The following is a 21,340-nucleotide window of genomic DNA, read 5'->3' as shown; positions in this document are numbered from 1 at the left end:
TGGAGTCTTTTGATTACTTTAGGAAAATCAACTAGCAGAGGCCTGTAATCCTAGCTACTTGTGAGGCTGAAGCAAGACTACAGAGATTTCAAGGACAGCCTAAGGCAGCAGAGCAAGACTCCATCTCAAAAAAATAGACTAGCAATCAGAAGATAATCTGGACTACATTATGGAGGGAGGGGATAGAAGGAATAAAGTGAAAAGTTAATGCTGGGAGAAAAAAAGAGGGATTTGAAAGTTCATGTAGATTCCTATAATCCTCCCCACAGGAGCTACAGGGACAGGGGAAGATGATGTTGAAGTAAAAATGCAAAAACTTTGCTCAGGAAAATTCTGCAAAAGATCCTATTATCCAAGATATTCTATAGCAAGCTTGAGGCCAGCAGTGCCCCAAGTGGGCATGTCAGTGACAAGAAATGTAGATAAAAGAATTGTAAGCCCTTTCCCGATAAAGTTCTAGACTGTATGGAGCTCTACAAAGATGAAAATGGTGAGGGGACAGTAATGACCAACTAATAAACAAAGTGAAGACATGGCATAAATTACAATTGATTTTAGTATATCAGGAATATGATATTTCATAGTTATAACCTTATGGAGTTAAGACCCATGCCAAACTGTATTTATAGTATAAAATAATATCTATCATGGGGAGGGAAAATGCAAATCATAAGGAACTCTCATACAGCTGTTAAAAATACTTATACTAATTTTTATGTGACAATGAATTTCAAAATTACTAGGATTTATAAACACACACAAATCTAATTTTCTACCAGAATGTAAGGTCCACAAGGACAGAGTTTTTATTCTCTCTTTGCTACCTAAGACAGCAACAGAGACATAGGAGTTCAATAAATATTTGTTGAATAAATATAAAACCCATCATAAGGTGGAGGGAGACCAAAGGAAAACATATCAAAGCAATAGATTAGCACTGTTTTTTAGTGATGGAACTTTAGTGGGGTTATTTTGGTTTCTAATTTTCCCTGTTTTCTAAGATGTCACTGAGTATATATTACTTCCAATGGGGGATAAAAACTGATTAGGAAGTAGTTCCCTTTAAATGCATTAAGAATTTCCTATATTTTTAAAACATTTTGGTATGCTCAAGGATAAATTTAACCAAAAAAATTAAATAAAGGAAGTGGACTTATGTTAAATCTTAAGTGGGTAGGAAGTGGAAAAAGCACACTAAGCCTTTTTCCCTTGGTAGCTTAGTCAATATACAAAACTAAACTTCCTCATACAATTTTCAAGTATTTTCAGTGTTATTAAAGTCTCTCACACCTGGCTCTTACAAATCTCTGAACAACATAGTAATATTGTTCTAAAAACAAACCACTGATTTAAAGTATTTTGATAATGCCTCAAATCATCTGGGAAGCAACAAATAAACTCTCTTGCAAATCTCTAAATAAAAGCTGAAAATTAGCTTTGCAATACATCAAACTGATTTTTAAATTTTTGTTCAGAGTGACTGAATATAGCTGAAAATTAGCTTTGCAATACATCAAACTGATTTTTAAATTTTTGTTCAGAGTGACTGAATATATCTTTATTTTATTTTTTTTTAATGTGGTGCTGAGGATTGAACCCAGCACCCCATGCCAGGCGAGTGCGCTACCGCTTGAACCACATCCCCAGCCAGTGATTGAATATATCAATGATCAATTTTCTAGACTGAATGAACTAAATATTTGCATTTCCACAAATGCAGACTTTCTAATTCATTGCAAACATTCTAATTAATTTTCTCTGAGAATTAAAAAATAATAATATATACTCAAAACTCATATTCAAGTGTTATACATTTGAACCTCAAGATCAAAACGTAAATTATATAACCGAAAACTGCTTTTTCAGTAGCACAAAATATCAATAACAATTGTAAGTACATGTACAAAAAAACAGGTTTTTATGTAAAACTTCAAATTTGTATCACGGGAAATGATTTTTCTAAGAAATACATCAGGTGAACTGTCATACTACATCACAACTATATATACACATGCCCTCGGGCTGATTAAAGTGTACATTTTGTTGTTACCTAAAAAATCTCAATTTTTAGTACTTTTCCTATTTGGTAAGACAGGCAAACTATACTACCATAGAGTATGATCACAGCTATTAAAAACAAAAATCAGACACACAGAATTTTACAAATGTTATAAATGGTAACAGTGCTTATTTCTGGATAAAGTTACTGACTGTGGGTGATTCTTATTGCTTTTTTTCCCTCCTCTCATTTCCCCATTTTTATAAGAATATAAGTACTGCTACAATTATTTTAAAAACCTCTTTTGAAAAAACCAACCAACCAACCCTCTTTTTGTGTGTGATTTAAGAATGGAGGGGGTGGGTGGGTTATAGCTTAGTAGTTTGATCCCCAAAACTGCACCCCCCTCCAAAAAAAATTATTGGTGCATGCCTGTAATTCCAGCTACCCTGGAGGTTGTGGCAGAAAGATTGCAAGTTCCAGGCCAGAAGGGGCAACTTAAGTGAAACCCTGTTTCAAAATTTTAGAAAAAGGACTAGGAATGTAATTCAGTGGCAGAGTACTTGTATAGCATGGGTGAGAAGCCCTGGATTCAATCCCCAGAACCAGGGGTAGGGGAAAAAAGAGAGGTGTGGGGAGAGAAAGGGAAAGGATGTACAAAAACTAAGGTAGAAATAAAGTGTATAACTCAGAAAAGTTAATTAAAGTCAAATTAACTTGTAGCTATAAACAATCAAAAGACTTTATACAAAAGGAAATTGGGCTTCTGTGGTCATCATTGTTTGAAAAGCATGGTAATGGCATCTCAAATACATATCATAGAACTTTATTAAAACAAAGCAGTTAACTGTATTTTCACTAACATCTTTTTTTAATTTTTTTTTAGTTGTAGATAGATACAATCTATCTATCTATCTATTTATTTATTTATTTATTTTTAGGTGGTGCTGAGGATGGAACTCAGTGCCTCACAAGTGGAAGGCAAGCACTCTACCACTGAACTACAGCCCCAGCCCTTTACTTTTCACCCTTATTTTTTTGTGGAGGCACAATCAATTCAAGAATTTAATTATTTTGGAAAATCTTCATGCAACAGTTGAACTACAAAGTCTCCTTTTATAAACAAGATAATAAAAAAAATCAATTTAACAGCTTGCCTCCCATATACAAGGCCCTGAGTTCAATCCCCAGCACCACACACACACACACACACACACACACAAAAGATTTGAATGAAGCCATGCACGCCTATAATCCGAGTGGCTCAGGAGGCTGAGATAAGAGAATTATGAGTTCAAAGCCAGTCTCAGCAACAGCAAGTCACTAAGCAACTCAGTGAGACCCTGTCTCTAAATAAAATACAAGATAGGCCTGGAGATGTGGCTCAGTGGTTGAGTGCCCCCAAGTACAATCCCCGGTACCAAAAAAAAAAAAAAAAAAAAGATATATGAATGAGCACTAAATTAGTTAACAAGTTTAAGCAGCAACAATGGCTAGAATTAAAGGATATAAAACAGCAAGTTTATACATTAACTATATATCCGAACATGAACAAGTAGTTTTATCTAAAATGGACAAATGTAATTACCAAATATTTTAAAATATTTGTAGTAAACACTTGAATGCTACTATGCTTTTAGCAATGACTACCATATTCAAAGAACAAAACTATAAGAAATATCATTTCTGATGCAGATATGCTGGTAAATGACAAAAATAAGATAAAAATTTAAACAGGCATTCCAGTTATAATAATCAGGTTATAAAAACACCACAAACCAAAAGACAACATTTTAAAACCCCAAATTTCTGTTTGACAAAGCTAAAGAATTAGTTTGCAAGGGTGCTAATGAAAGAAACCATAAAAAGGAAGGTGCTAAGATATTTTTAAAAGGAAGTAGTAAACTTACTGCAGCATCAGCTCTTCTACAACATTTTATTTAGCAAAATAGCTTAAGTCAGTGACAATCAACAGAAACATAATGTCAAGCTAAGTGCAATTTTAAATTTTCCAGTAGCCATGTTAAAACTGTAAAAAGAAAAGAACTGGGATGAAGCTCAGTGGCAGAACACTTGCCTCTAATATGTGCAAAATTCTGGGTTGATCCCCAGAGTATGGGGGCGGGGACAGAAACATGAAATTAATATTTGTATTTATTTAACCAATATATCCAATATTATCATTTCAACTTGAAATTCATTTTTTTAATTGAAAAAAAAATTGAGGATTAATACTGGGGACATTGAACCCAGGGCTTTGTGAATGCTAGGGGAAAACAAAACTACATGCCCAGGCCTCTCCCTCTCTCTCTCTTTTTTGAAACAGATCTTCCTCCAACTTTTGATCCTCCTGCCTCAGCCACTAGACTAGCTGGGATGACAGGCATTATTTTCTGGGTCCTGCTGAAATGTTTTAATATCATAAATTTTCATCAGAAATATTTAACAAGTTGGGCAAGCCTATAAATCCCAGCCACTGGGGAAGCTGAAACAGGAGAATTCCAAGTTCAAGGCCAGCTTGGGCAATCTGACCCTGTTTCAAAATAAAATTAACTTTTTTAAGAAAGGGTTGAGTATATAAATCAGTGGCAGAACACTTTACCTAGCATACTTGAGGCCCTAAATTCAACCCCTAGTACCCTAGTACTAGGGGGAGCAAGCAAGGAAACATTTGACCTGTATTTCGATTTCACACAATTTACAAAGCATGAAATAACTTTTTTCATGATTAGATTTGTTTATAAAGTAGATATACATAAGCCAACTCATTCCAACCATACTTAAAAATCTTATAAGTTTTTGGATTTTAGTTCATTAAAACTGAATAAAAAATTTAAAATTCAGGGCCTTGCATAGTAGGTGCCACAGGCCTGTATCCCAGCAATTTGAGAGGCTGGGACAGGAGAATCACAAGTTCAAGGCCAGCCTCAACAATTTAGCAAGGCCATGTCTCAAAATAAAGACTAGGGATGTATCTCAGTGGTAGAACAACCCTGAGTTCAATTCCCAGTACCCACCTCCCACACACAATTTAAATTCAATTCCTTTGTCAACCTTAGCTACATTTGCTACATTTCAACTGCTCAATAACCACATGTGGCTAGTAGTTACCATAATGAACAGCACAGCTCTAAGATATATATACCATAAACTGAAAAACCAATGAAAGACAACTTCTAGGATAATTTGGTGTTCAAACAGAATGGAAGTTTCTAATAACATTGGCTCTCAGTGTAAACATGACATGATGTACACAATGATAAAAGTAGGTAAAATTTTTTTAAAAACCGGAAAAACACTTGCCTAGCATTTGTGAGGTGCTGGGTTCAATCCTTAGCACCACATACAAATAAATAAATAAAATATTGTGTCAACTGTAACTAAAAAATATTTTTTAAAAAACAGAAAAACACTGAACCTGATGTTTAGATTCATAGTGGTTATCTGTGTTTATAGGGAATGACTTTGGATATGGGTAAGGAAAAGCTCTCCTCCACTACTGCAATCTTTCTCCTGTGACCCCCCCCCCCAAAAAAAAAATTGAGGGCGGTTTATATCATATGTTTAACTTTGAAGCTAAAAAGCTACATCGAAAAGAAAGTAAAGGACAGAGTAAATAAATTAATTTAAGAGTACTGCTATCAGAGAGTGAGTTATTAGACTAAGCAGATATGGCAGCCCTACTGCAATTGAAGACCTGCCTGGAAGGGACATCAACCCAAAGAAGTTAAGAGACTAGCTATGTGTTCAGGGGGATTTTGCAAATTAGTGCATATATTTAGATAACAGGAACCAGATTTCTTACTCTTGAAGGTATAAATACAGAAAAAGGGAAAGTATGAATGAACCCTACTTTGAACTGGAATAGGAGTTATCAATGTAAACTCATGGGTTTTTAAAAAAATTTTTTTTTGGTTGTAGTTGAACACAATTATTTTATTTATTTTTATGTGGTGCTGAGGAGCGAACCCAGGGCGCAAACGTGCAAGGCAAGCGCCCCGCCACTGAGCCACAACCCCAGCCTAACTCATGGCTTTTAGTTCATATAGATATAGAAATAAATATACACACACATATACTTAAATATTTTCTAAATACTATGTTAGAAAACTAACTACTATGTTTGAGTGTGTTCCCCAAAATTTACATGTTGGAAATTTAATCCCCAATATAACAGGGATGGAAAGTGGCAGTTCTGCCCTCATGAATGAATTAATGTTGGTCTAACGGGACTTTCTGGTATGGGTTTGTTCTCTCTTGCCCTATCTTCCACAGTGTGAGGATCCAGCAAGAAAATCTTCACCAGATGCCACTGCCTTGATCCTGGCATTCCCAGACCAGAATTGTGAAAAAATAAATTTCTATTCTTTATAAATTACCCAATTTATGGTATTCTGTAAGACAACCAATTCTTCACTGAAAGAACTTGGAAATAGCAATGCCCCAGTTTTTTTTTTAAGATCTGGCACCCAGATCTTATTTTCTTAGTACCACTCTATACTAAAAGGAATCAGGGCTCCAAGATAAATGGCTGGTATGGGCTGGGGTAAAATAATAAAATGAATCTAGAATATCTTATGCATAAAGCAAGGATGTCTCCAAGTGTGATGGTACAACCTATAATCCCAGGTACTGGGGAGGCTGTGAGAGGAGGATCACAAGTTTGAAACCAGCCTTAGCAAATTAGTGAGGCCCTACACAACTTATCAAGACCCTGTCTCAAAATAAAAAATAAATAGGGGACTGTGGTTGTAGCTCAGTGGTACAGAGGGTGAGGCACTGGGCTCAATCCTCAGCACCACATTAAAAAAAAAATAAGTTAAAAATAAAGGTTAAGGGATGAGGCTGTAGCTCAGTGGCAGAGCACTTGCCTAGCATGTGTGAGGTACTGGGTTCAATCCTTAGCACCACATAATAAACAAATAAAGGCATTCTGTTCATCTACAACTACAAAAAAATAAAAAATAATAAAGCTTAAATTTTTTACATAAATAAGGATGGGGATGTAGTAAGTGGGAAAGCACCCCTGGGTTAAATCCCCAGTACCACACCCCCATCCCTCAAAAAAAGAAGAAAGTAAAGATGTCATCAAAATTTAAAGGAGGACTGGGGTTGTGATTCAGCGGTAGAGCGCTCGCCTCGCATGTGTGAGACCTTGGGTTCGATCTTCAGCACAACATAAAAATTAAAAAAATTTTTTTAAAAAGCCAACATCAATTATTTAAAAAAAAAAAAAAAAAAAAAAAAAAAAAAAAAAAAACCTAATGGAGCCCTGCATTGTGCATACCTGTAATCCCAGTGGCTTGGGAGGCTGAGGCAGGAGGTTAGGGAGTTCAAAGCCAGCCTCAGCAAAAGGAAGGCACTAAGCAACTCAGTGAGACCCTGTCTCTAAATAAAATACAAAAAAAGGCCAGAGATGTGGCTCAGTGAGTAGTTGAGTGCCCCTGAGTCTAATCCCCCACCCCCACCCAAAAAAAACCCACAAATCTAATGGAAACTTTAATAACAAGGCCCAGAAGGCAGTTTCTAGAAAATAGGAAAAAGTTGCTATATTTTATAGTATTTCATTGTCAAGAATTGGTTTTTTTTCAAGTATTGCCATATCAGAAGATAATAAGAACAAAACTGCATTGTATAACATTTAGGTTAAGTATTTACTATTGAAGAAGTCAACTTTAAATAGATGTCTAAAACATTAAACTAATAATGTATTTGCACCACCAAGTATATACTACTCATTAAAGATTTGTAAGACTATGATAGTGGTGATTATGGATAGTATGGCAGTTTCATTTCTGCCCTTATAAGATAGAAAGAAATTGGTCAAGATTTTCATGATTCTCATACAAAGCAAACAGTTATTTATAAACATAGGATACTCACCAGCAAATATCACTATGGTACTTGTGTCCAAAAAAAGAAAAAAGCTAGGGAGACATAAAGAATACAACACAAATAACTTGTCTACCAAAAATAAAATCTAGGGGCTGGGGATGTGGCTCAAGCGGTAGCGTGCTCGCCTGGCATGCGTGCGGCCCGGGTTCGATCCTCAGCACCACATACCAACAAAAGATGTTGTGTCTGCCGAGAACTAAAAAATAAATATTAAAAATTATAAAAAAAAATAAATAAATAAAATAAAATCTAAACTAGCATCTCTTCTGAAGTAGGTAGGGTACTTAGTTAAGCAGAACAAATATTTAAGTGGCGAGTCTACCATTTGTAAGTTGCTGATGGCCTTTTCTGTTTTTTTTGTCTAGGTAGGAAGGAGCAATTCACTTAGGAGCACTTCTTCGATCTATGAATTGAATGGCCCTTCTGAGTTAATTACCTGAAGCAAACAGAACCTGAAAAAAGAATGTAGTAGGTTCTATATTTTACTTGGTAAAAGCTTTCCCTATCAACAATATTAAATAATACTGACCTAAGAGAAGGTGGGTAAAAGTATGCCAAAAACTAAAACAAAATGGAGAAAGCCAGGTGTGGGGCGCACATACACACACCTGTTAATTCCAGTGGCTCTGGGAGGCTGAGGCAGGAAGATCCCAAATTCAAGGACAGCCTCAGCAATTTATCGAGGCCCTAAGCAGTTTAATGAGACCCTGTCTCAAAATTTTTAAAAATTTTAAAAAGGGCTGGGAATATGGTTCAGCCAAAAAGTTTTATAACACTGGTAATCCATATGTAGAATGAAACTGGACCCTTATCTCTCACCTTGCACAAAAATCAAATGAAAAATGGATCGAAAACCTCAGAATTAGATTATGCAACTCCTGGAAGAAAACACAGGGTCAACACTCCAGCACCCAGGCACAGGCAACAACTTTCTCAATAGAATCCCTAAAGCTCAAGAAATAATGTGAAGAATTAATAAATGGAATGGCATAAAATTAAAAAGCTTCTGCACAGCAAACAAGTAGGAATTAGAAAAGAAAACCCAAAGAATGGGAGAAAATCTTTGCTAGCTACTCTTCTAACAAAGGATTAATAGCTAGAATATATAAAAAGCTCAAAAATTTTGACACCCCCCCAAATCATATAACTCAATTAAAAAATGGACAAATGAATTAAACAGATACTTCTCAAAAGAAATACCAACAGGCCAAATACATGAAAAAATGATCAACATCATAAGTAATTAGAGAAATGCAAATCAAAACTGCACTGAGATTTCATGTTTCATGACTCATCAGGAATACAAATCATAATAAATGCAGGAAAGGATATGGAGAAAAAGAACACTTTTACACTATTGATGGGACTGTAAATCAGTACAACACTATGGAAATCCTCCTCCACTATGGAGGTTCCTCAGAAGAGTAGGCATGGAACTACCATATGACCCAATTACACCACTCCTCAATATTTATCCTGAAGAATTAAGTCATCTTATTACAGAGATACACACATAGCCATGTTTATAGCAGCATAATTCAAAAAAGCCAAACTATGGAACCAGCCTAGGTGTCCATCAGCATATGAATGATAAGGAAATTGTGGTATACATACACAACGAATTTTATTCAGTCATAAAGAAAAATGAAATTATGTCATCTACAAGAAAATGGATAGAACTAGGGACCATCATGTTAGGTGAAATAAGTCAAACTTACAAAGTCGTTTTCTCTCATACACTCAAGCTAGAAAGGAAAAAGGGGAAAAAAAGGTGAAGTGAATCTCCTAAAAATCAAAGGGAAATGAATGGGACCAAGGTGGTGGAAAGTGGCAAGAGAGGGAGGAAATGCTAGGGGATGACATTGGCCAAATTACGTTGTTATCTTGTGTGCATGTACAAATATGTAACAACATATTCCATCAAGTACAACTATAATGCACTAATTTAAAAAATGAGGAGGGGAGGACTTAACAGACCCTGAATCAATTACCCTGGTAGAAAAGTCCCTCCTCCAAATACGTACACAGTAAAGCAATTTACCTTGAAAGACTGGAGAATTAAAGTCTAAACCAATACTTGGGGATTAAAGGTTGATTTGTATTTCAACAAAAGCCAAAAGTTTCTACTGACCCATGTATTCTACCACACAGAAATATTTTGAAAAATCTGCCATATTTAGAGGTGAGAACTTGTGTACCCAAGCATGGATTACCCCTGGTATAAAAGAGCATAGGATTGTTTGACCTAAACAAAAGAAATTATATTAGTACAAAGAACACCCAGGAATCCAAATCTATAGGATGATGTACTCATAGTCTCTGCTGGTGGTTACAGAAACAAATGATATTACTTTATACCAAACTGCTAAAGTATCATGCAGGTTTTACCTACATTATTCCTAAAGCTGAAATCTCAAATCCCAGAAATACATATAAAACTAGTGATAAATATGGATTATCTCTTTTACTTAATATTTTTCTTTTAGTTGTCAATGGACTTTTATTTTATTTATATGTGGTGCTGAGAATGGAACCTAGTGCCTTACACAGGCTAGACAAACACTCTACCACTGAGCCACAACCCCAGCCCAAACGTGAATTATCTTTAAAAAGAGTATTTCAGGAAAAAGAAAAACTCTTACCCAACAGTCTATGAACTTTCATAACCCAATGCTAGCCAAATAATAAACAGTAGTAGCATACCGGGTATGGTGGCGCAAGCCTGTAACCCCAGCCACTCTGAAGGGTGAGGCAGGAGGCTGGCTCAAAGCTAGTAAGACCCTAAGAACCTATTCAAAATAGATTCAAAATTCAGCAAGAACCTATTTCAAAATAAAATATAAAAAGGGCTGGGAATGTGGCTCAGTGGTTAAGTGCCCCTGGGTTCAATCCCTAGTACCAATAAATAAATAAATAGTACCCTCTATCAGGTTTAAATCAGATTAAATCAAATGCTCTAAATTGGGCTGGGATCATGGCTCAGTGGTAGAGCGCTCGCCTAGCATGGGCCGGACCCGGGTTCGATCCTCAGCACCACATAAAAAAAAAAAAAAAATAAAGGCATTGTGTTGTGTCCATCTACACCAAAAAATAAATATTTTTTTAAAATGCTCTAAATTAAATAAAACAGCACCCACAAATTACACCCCAACAATCTCATTATTACAGCACATTATTATTTTACTTCTTCACAATCACTTAGAAGAAAAACAACCAAAGCCAGAAAATAAGACCTCAACAGCACAAATACAACCTACTAATGATTTTTACTAATACTTATTTACCTTTAAAACATCTAAACCAACTTTAACAAAAATGGCAATTTAGTTGCCCAGTTCAGAATACCAGAAGCAACCATTAATAAGGAGACTGATACAAATGTGCCAACAGCAACAAGCAGTAATGGAAAACTGGAGCAACAACTACTTTTTCAAAACCTTCAGAATTCCAAGAATATAATAAGGGTAAAGTGCCCACCAAGTAACCTTTAAGCATACTCTTATTTAATATAATAGTTGGTGCTCTCAGTCATTTTCTGCAAAGATTCAGATCCTCCATTTAAAAGAACAAGGAAATACAAAATACTACTACTCCGAGGACAAAACTTCAATTATATGAAGACCTTACTGGAGATAAGGGACCATCTTATTCCCATTACATTACTAAATAAATTAGACATTTCAGAGAGTTTCAAGCATAGTTAAATGATTTAAATGAGATTCCATTTGGTATTCAAACAAACAAGAGCCAAATCCTTCTCAGTAGCATATATGACATGTCAAAATAAACAGTGAAGGAATGGCGGAGTAACAAGGTTAAAAAAAAAAAAAAAAAAAAAACAAGGTTAAAAAAAGAGAGAAAAGTCAATTCACAGTATCAGTAACTAAGCTAAGAAACTATCACTTCAATGTACAAAGTAAATAAAACTAAGTCACATGACCATAGACAATCCTTATATACAGAAATTATTTAGACTAAGACCAATGACAATAATAAAACAATCTAGCCTCCTCCTTATAGAATCTATATATTACACTGCCAAAAAAGGTCATTTGAGTGGAGATCTATTTCAAGAAAAAGAATAAAAGGTATAAGATGCTCCACCATAAATTGTAACTGCTAAATGGAGCAAAAGATTTAAAATTTCACTAGAACTCAAACTTTGTGGTTTAACTAGACATAGTGTAAAGAATGAGAACCCATGTGATTTTAAACAAATGATTAAACCTCAAACATAAAAGTAAGAAAATATCTGCCTTGAATTACTGTGAGCATGGTACCTGCCTCAGAAGTGGGAGCCTAATTGGTGGGTAAATAATTGTTAATAATTACTAATACATTAGTTATCAAAGAACACTTTGCAAACACTACTTAAAATACAAAGCGTGAAGAAAGTAACTGTATGTGTGTGTGTGTGTAGTTTTAAGCTTCCTGTTTTTTTTTGAGTTGTCAATAGATCTTCTTTCCATTTTTATTTATTTATATATGGTGCTGAGGATCAAACCCAGAGCCTCACACATGCCAGGCAAGTGCTTTACTCTGAGCCACAACTCCAGCCCCTCCTGTTGTTGTTTTTTTAAGTCCATTTTAACTAGGAAAGATAAAATAATTCAGAACCTTCTGTGTAATGAAATTGTACTTAAAATCTAGCTGTCTCAAGTGACATGCAAAGATAGTAATTCACAGAGGTACTCCATTTATAAAGTATACCTCACAATACTGTTATGCAAAAAAGCATGAATGCCAGAGATTATAGGAAAGAAATAAGTAACTGTTTAAGAATCAACACATTACACCAAATACTACAAGTAAGGATTCTCGAAACTTATTGATAAATGACATAAAATATGAAAATTTATTTGGACTGAATTTAACTATCCACAAAGAACCAAAGCTAAAACAGTAACTGGCTTAGAACAGATTCTTAGGACAGATACTAAATCAAAGTTGACGCAATCCATAGTTCACTTCACGCTTCACCTTCAATTCATCTCGCCCTCCATCATGTCTTCTGCTTATCCAGTCTTCCCTGATCCTGTTCATTCAACCTTGCCAAAAGAAATGGCCTTCACTTACTTTCTCAACTTCCTGACCACTGGAAGCCACTCCTTAAACCCACTGCAAATTTGTAATCCCAAATAATCTGTTAATCTCTATCTTCTAATAGAAAAAGTATACATCATTAATGACTTGATTCACTAATTAATTTTATCTCCCATTGTTTACACATTAGTCTGTTTGATTAATGTAAGATTAACGTAAACACTGCCTATATGTTCACCAAAACAAAAACCGACACGCAGATCTGGCTCTATTAAGAAACTGAATGAACTATTACATTACAGTGACCTTTCAAAGACTAGTAGACAAAATATGTAAACAACTTCATTGAACCTCAGTGGCACAAAAACATATATACAGAAATGATGGTAAGATGTATAGATTTTCTTTTTTGAGAGGGAGAAGGGGTATTGGGTATTGAGCTCAGAGGCACTCTACCAAATTCCCAGACCTTTTCTTTTGTTGGCCTCGAATTTTCACTCCTCCAGTCTCAGCTCCCTAGTAGGATTGGGAATGTGAGCCATCATGCTTCATGGTTTTTCTTAATTGACACAAGTACACTGATTATATTGAGCTTATTTCCCACTCTTATTTATTTTATTTAGTGGTACTGAGGATTGAACCTAGGGGTGCTCTACTACTGGGCTACATCCCAACTCATTCTTTTTTTTTTTTTTTTCTTTTGAGACAAGGTCTCAACAAGCTGCCCAGGAGGCTGGGTGTGAACTTGTGATCCTTCTGCTTCAGCATCGCCAGTAGCTGGTTAAATTATTCTTCATTTTTATTTGTTCCAATTAAATTAAATTCATTTTTTTATTTGTTCCAACTAAATTAAATTCAACTGTTTCATTTCCTAAGAATTCTTAAATTCCTGAGAAAACCATTTGCCTCTGAGTCTTTTCTAAAAATCATTAACATATTCATTTAGGGGGCTGGGGATGTGGCTCAAGCGGTAGCGCGCTCGCCTGGCGTGCGTGCGGCCCGGGTTCGATCCTCAGCACCACATACAAAGATGTTGTGTCCGCCGAAAACTAGAAAATAAAAATATCAAAAAATTCTCTCTCTCTCTAACTCTCTCTTTAAAAAAAAAAAATATTCATTTAGTATAGCACGTTTATTGTTTTTTTTAAATTTTATTTTTTTTAGTTGTAGATAGATGCAATATCTTTATTTTTATTTGGTGCTAAGGATTGAACCCAGTGCCTCACACATGGAAGGCACTGAGCTACAGCCCCAGCCCTAGTATAACACATTTAATATAGCAATTTTGCAAGTCAAGTCACAACAGTAGAAAGTTAATTTTTATGAAAGCTTACCTGAGATTTTTTTAATTAAATCAAATTAAGGTGGAGATATTGTTTTAAAGTCAATTAGAAAACCAAGCAGATTACTGACACTTTTTCTTTCACATTTAATACAAAATTAAATCTGCCAACTGTCAAAGGTATAAGCCTTTTCTAGATAAAAACATTCTTAAGAGCTTCTGACAATTTCTCTTCAGTCTGAAAAGCTATCCTGTCTTAGATTTGGTAAGATCACATAAAATTAAGAAAATATCTGCCTTGAATTACTGTGAGCACGGTACTTGCCTCAGAAGTGGGAGCCTAATGAAAAGCTCCTAAACAAATGAAAAGCTCTTAAAACACTTATCTAAGAAGTTTAAAATATTAAATTTGTAAAAAGTGACAACTCATATCCTTCAAACTGAATATATAAGTACTTTTTGTGGGCATGGGGGTATAGCTCAGTGGCAGAGCACTTGCCTTGCATGTAGAAGCCCTAGTTCCATCCCCAGCACTAAACCTTTTGTTGTTCCTTTATTGTTATACTCTGGAAAACACTACATTTATCAAAGTGCCTTATCATAGTATTTCAGTTGATCCTCAACAATACTAAATCAGTTGGACATGTTGCTAATAAATCAGCACTATAGTTCCTTACTCAAGATCAAATAATCTGTCAATTTAGAACCCCAAGTGTTCTGCCTTGGTGTTCTTATTATGTAGTACTCTATTACATTACAGTGACCTTTCAAAGACTAGTGAAGTAGACAAAGTATGTAAACAACTTCAATTCAATTAAACGTGATAAAGACTAAGGATTGCATATGAATCCACCAAAGGGAAGAATACTTCTCAGGTACATGCAAAGTAGATGAGACAAAGATCTAGCAGATTCTGGAAATGAAGTTCAGAAAAAGTGACAGGTCATGAAAGTAAATGTCAGGCAAAGGCCAAGTAAAGCTTAGGAAATTGAAAACACCAATGACATGTTCAACTCAGGGTTCCTCTTCTAAGGAACTGTTCTATACCAACAGTAATAGTTATTTATTTTTAAGCATAAATGTAAATAAATCAAGATCTTCATGGAGTCCCTCCTTCAAAAGGACAATATAAGTTAAGATGCTGTATCAGTATAGCTACTATTTTTGTGTCAGGTATTGTCCTACAAGTTTTACATATATTTATTCACTTAATCATAACTATAAAGCAGATGTTCTTTACACTCATTTTACAGATAGGAAACTGTAGCACAGAACTTGCCCCAAGGTGACACAATCATGTAGTGGAGTTAGGATTCAAATCTAGGCAGTTTAGTTCTTAACTATTATGTTATATTGCAGAAAAATGTCCTCTTAAAACATTTTTAAATTAGAGTCACACTAAGTCTCACCTATTCCTAAAGACAAATTTGTCCTATGTTAAAACCAAAAGTCTCAAAATAAAATGCAAGTTACTGAATATCTATCAATGTAACTTCAAGAACTGGTATAAGCAAAAACCTAAGAACTGTGATCATAATTATTTCATGCATACCAAGATTTTTAGGAATTATAATTTGAATGTAACTACTTTAGCTACTTTAGAATTTTAGCTAAAACAATTTTAAAGCTACCAGAAAACCCAAAAAACAGGTGTAGGATGATTTCTGAAAATGGGACCACAGTTTTAGTTAAAAACTTTCCCCACAGGGTTGGACTAGGATGAATTTCAAATGACCAGGATGTTACACTTCAATATTAACATCAAGAAATGATGTCAACAGGCAACAAAAGACTCCCAATCTGTTTTACACAAAACAGTCTCTTTGCAAGTTCTTAGACCAGGAACAATTGTGTTACTTTGCACACCCCTGCCCCCAAAAAAAGGTAAATAAGAGAAACTGAAAGCATTTAAACTCCTAAGACTGAGAAAGAACTATATCTTAAAAAAAAAAAAAGTTAATCTAAATTTAATTCTCAATTCCTGCACCACAAAGTTATTATCTACAGCAACATATCTACATGTATTTTAAATCAAATCTTACCTAATTGAAATCATCCTGTCACTTAATTCTGTTCTATCCAGTTTAAAAGGAACAAAGGAGCCAGGCACTGTGGCACAAACCTGCAATCCCAACAACTCAGGAGCCAGCCTCAGCAATTTTAAAAGGCCCTAAAGTCTTAGAGCAGATTATGCTAAGTGAAGCTAGCCAATCCTTAAAAAACAAATGTCAAATGTCTTCTTTGATATAAGGGGAGTAACCAAGGACAGGGTAGAGATGAAGAGCTGGAGAAGAAGAATAACATTAAACAGGGATGATAGGCGGGAGGGAAAGTGAGAGTTAAGGGAAATTGCATGGAATTGGAAGGTGAGCCTCAGGGTTATACACAATTACATATAAGAGGAAAGGAGGAGTAGGAGAAAAATTATATAAGTGGAAGAAACGATTTATAGTAGAGGGGATGGAGAGAGAGGAGGGGAGGGGAGGGGAGGGGAGGGGAGGGGTGAGGGGACAGTGGAGAATGGGATAGACAGCAGAATACATCAGTCACTAGAAAGGCAATTTGTAAATCAATGGAAATGTAACTGATGTGACACAGCAATTTGTATACGGGGTAAAAATGGGAGTTCATAGCCCACTTGAATCAATCTGTGAAATATGGTATATTAAGAACTATGTAATGTTTTGAACAACCAACAATAAAATAATAAAAATAAATAAAAAAAAAAAAATAAAAAGGGTTGGGGATGTAACTCAGAAGGTTAAGTGACCTGGTTCAATACCTGGTACCAAAAAAAAAAAAAAAAAAAAGAATAAAGGGTTATTTAAAACAAATCACCAATGTTTTTATTATTATTATTTTAGTTATAGTTGGACACAATATCTCCATTTCATTTATTTATTTTTATGTGGTGCTGAGGATCAAACCCAGCCCCTGGGCAAGCATTTTACTACTGAGCCATAACCCCAGCCCCAATAAATCATCATTCTTTAATTTGTACAGTAGCTACCCTTACTTAAAGGTAAAGGTGTGATCTGAATTTTGCCAGTACTTCTTCCTAATCAGTGAGTTTCAAAACTTAAAAAACAAACTCAAATGTAGTTCCCAGGATTGCAAGTTACTACAGATTCTCACTCTAAAAAATAAGGAATACAGCACAAACTTAAAAAATAATGTGGAACAAAAATCCTTCAATATTCAAATGGGGAGATTCCATTCAACGAGTTATTTTAAAAACTACAGTACATCCGGGCCCAATGGAGCATGCCTGTAATCCCAACAACTGCCTGTATTCCCAGTGACTCCAGAGGCTGAGACAGGAGGATCCCAAGTTTAAGGCTAGCCTCAGCAATTTAGTTAGGCCCTAAGGAACTCAGCAAAACCCCTTTCTCAAAATTAAAAAAATAAACAAAAATTTTTTAAAAATGAAATGAAAGGGCTGGGGATGTACCTGAATGGTGAAGTGCCCTGAGTTCAATCCCCAGTACCAAAAAAAAAAAAAAAAAAAGATGGTGCTGGGGATTGAACCCAGGGCCTTATACATGCTAGGCAAGCAATCTACCAACCAAGCTATATCCCCAGCCCCCCAGCCCCATAAATTAGTTTCTGAGTCACAGAACCATCTCCCATTTCTGTAGTACTACTAAACTTTTCATAAAACATTGAGATCATACACTCAATAGACATGAACCTTAACTTAAAAGCCAGAGAAAAAAGTAATCACTAAGGTCTACTTAGTGCTCAAATATAAGCAAAAATTATGATTTGACTTCCCCTTTCAGGTAGATCTGGAAACACATACTTCATCAAGTAAACTCACTATTTAGTGGCAAACTGGGGAAGTATATTTAAATAAACAAACTATTCTTAAATCTGTATATTAATGTTTCCTTAAAGCAAATTTACTGTTTTGTTTTTTTTAAAAGAATGACATCCCTCTCTAGAAAAGAAATGTAAACTCTTAAGAGATACAACCCAGCAGTAACATTTTCTGACCATGGCAACTGGGTATTAAAATTAAGGCATACCATTTGCCTAATAAATCCAGGTAAAGAAATCTACATCTTACTCAAAGCATCTCAGTTATTACTGAAGTATCAAAGTATTCTGAGTATTATCGATGGGAGGTCTGGGGCTGTGACTCAGCAGTAGAAAGCGACTAGCACATGAGGCCCTGGGTTCAATCCTCAGCACCACACAAAAATAAATAAAATAAAGGTATTGTGACCAACTACAACTAAAAAATAAATATTAAAAAAAAAAAAAAGAATCAGGCTGGGATTATAGCTCAGTGGGAGAGTGCTTGCCTAGCAAGTGTATGGCACTGGGTTCAATCCTCAGCACTACATAAAAATAAAGGTATTGTCCATCTACAACTAAAAATACATACATTTTTTTGAAAAAGAATTGATGATTTACTATATAATTATGCATACCATAACTCTAAAAATAGCTTGACAGAAAGCAGATTGATTTTTGTACCACACTCACTCATCCCCCAAAGTGTGTGTGTGTGTGTGTGCGTGTGTGTGTGTGTGTATATATATCCATTTAAAGTGATGAAAGCAATACCCAGGGCTGGGGTTGTGGCTCTGTGGTAGAGTGCTTGCCTTTAATATGTGAGGTACTGGGTTCAATCCTCAGCACCACATAAAAACAAATAAAAATAAAGATATTTTATCCATCTACAACTAAAACAATAATAAAAAAAGCAAGACCCCAAACAAAAGCCTGAAATGTTAAGTAACCAGAATTCTCTAGAAATTTACAGCCCCTTCTACATCAAAATAATATTTATTCATTTGAAATTACTATTAACCATTTTTTGGACTACAAATGTTTTAACATCTCCTAAATTATTAGATCCTAACCAGTTTAATTTTTGCTTGTCATCAGTCTATTTATATACTCTATGACCTAGTTGGGCATGATAACCTAAAATTTCTCCCAGGTTCAATACACTAAGATTTTTTTTTTTTTTTTAAACCGGGAATTGAACACCGAAGGGCTCAACCACAACCCCAGCCCTTTTTATTTTTTATTCTGAGTCAGGGTCTCACTAAATTGCTTAGGGCCTCGCTAAATTGTTAAGGCTGGCCTCAAACTTACAATCCTCTGGAGCTGCTGGGATTACAGGCATGCACCATCTCTCCCAGTTAAAAATTAAGATTTTTAATTTAACAACTGAACACAATATTTTTCCTGTCTTGCTATGGAAAAATAAACATGTTAAAAGTATACATTTAGTGAAAAGCTTTCCTTTCTTCCCAATCTTTAGTAATCTTTTGGCTTGTCCTTTAATTCAGACCCAAAGTCAAAAATCAAACACTGATCTACTGATATTTTATTAGGCATGTACTGCAAGTATCCTGGTCAAGAAAAATAAAAATACTGCCCAACTACTGTTATAAAGAATTTCTGGGCTACGATAAATCATGTAGCACAAAATGAAAAATTGTAAAAGCATGGGCAAAATGACATGGAAGTTTCTAAACCAAGGTACCACTCAATGAGCTAGGATGCATTTGGTTCTGCAGCCAAATCCTAAACTGGCTTAAAATTATTATGTGATGTAAGATTTTCCTTAGGTTGATCATGCCCTGCCTAGATAAAAAACTAAAAAATCCAAAAAGTTTTGAGTCCTTAGAAAAACTGAGACACTTAGACAGTTCTCATTGTGACATCAGTCAATTGCGATTTTTTTTGCCCTGTATTATTAGTTCTAAGACAATAAACTATCAGAAAATTCCAGATGATAAAGCGAAAATACACATTGTGCAGAAGGCTTAAAAGTGAAATAATTGAAATTAACAAAATTAATCCATAACATGCCCAACATTTCACTGGGTCCAATATTTTAAAACAGGAAACAAAAATCACTAAAAATTACTTATTGAAATATAAAATTATAACAGAATAAATTCCCAGACGATTAGCATCCTTGGTACAAAAAAGAAACAGATGTCGTCCTGTAAATTTTTACCTGAACACCAAAAGAAATCAGACCTAAGTTTTTGAGTCTGACTAACTATAGGAGTATAGTTTGACAGGCTTTTTCTAGAAAATAGTCTGCCTAATGCCAGGCAAGGTGGCACAGCCAGGAGTGGTGGCACATGCCTATAATCCCAGTGGCTTTGGAGGCTGAGACAGAATGATCAAGAGTTCAAAGCCAGCCTCAACAGTGGTAAGTTGCTAAGCAACTCAGTGAGACCCTGTCTCTAAATAAAATACAAAATAGGGCTGGGGATGTGGCTTGGTGGTTGAGTACCCCCCAGTTCAATCCCTGGTACCAAAAAAAAAAAAAAAAGTCTGTTACCTTTCAAACTCTAAACCACTATAAAATTAATAAGTAGTTTTTACTTCACAATGCTTAGAAGTTCCATATCAAATACATAATTTAAGAAATTATGATGCACATCTGTAATCCCCATGGTTTGGGAGGCTGAGGCAGGAGAATTTAAGTTCAAAGCTACCCTCAGCAACTTATTGAGACCCTGAGCAACTTAATGAGACCCTGTCTCTAAATAAAAACTAAAAAAAAAAGGACTGGGGATGTGATTCAGTGGTAAGTGCCACTGGGTTCAATACCTGGTACCACAAAAAAAAAAAAAAAAAAAAAAAAAAGAAAGAAAGAAAGAAAGAAATTACTATGGTCTTAAAGAACTTGTCAGTTTTTAAGTTTACTTCCATATGCTGTGTTAACTTTCTTTCACGCTTGATATGGCCTTGGTCAGTTGGAAACTGACATTCAAAAGATTAAGTATTAACATGAAGTTTCAAGATCATGCAGGTACTTTCCTATCCTATTTCAGCTTGGTCCACTGTCTTGGCAAGAAGAATATGGGTAATGGCATTTTTCATGTATACCGTAGATTATAACTTTTCCTTCAGTGAAATTCTGCTTCTATCAATAGTCTGTGTTCACTCCCCTGTGAGCGCAACAGTCAAAGCAAGGTGTTACAAATGTCAAGCAACAAGTAACCCAGTGTTTAAACCTAGAATACACTTGTCCATCAGAATGACATGTCATTATTTAAAAGGAAAACCTCCCTAGGGTGTTAAAAAAAAGGGAAGCATTAGTAATTCCTTTGAATTCTTGGAAAAGTTTAGCTTAAAAATCT

At 35.1% G+C, this 21,340-nt stretch overlaps 1 protein-coding gene across 16 annotated transcripts in view; it reads right to left on the bottom strand.

The window, feature by feature from the left end:
• WNK1 (WNK lysine deficient protein kinase 1) overlaps positions 1 to 21,340 on the bottom strand; it is a 142,598-nt gene that overhangs the window by 118,657 nt on the left and 2,601 nt on the right. The gene's annotated exons all lie outside the window — the stretch shown is intronic.

Source organism: Spermophilus citellus (genome assembly GCF_964194105.1).
Source record: "Spermophilus citellus genome assembly, chromosome: 10".
NCBI classification, from domain to species: Eukaryota; Metazoa; Chordata; class Mammalia; order Rodentia; family Sciuridae; genus Spermophilus; species Spermophilus citellus.
Note: the sequence above shows the minus strand (reverse complement) of the source record. Positions and strands in the feature narration are given on the sequence as shown.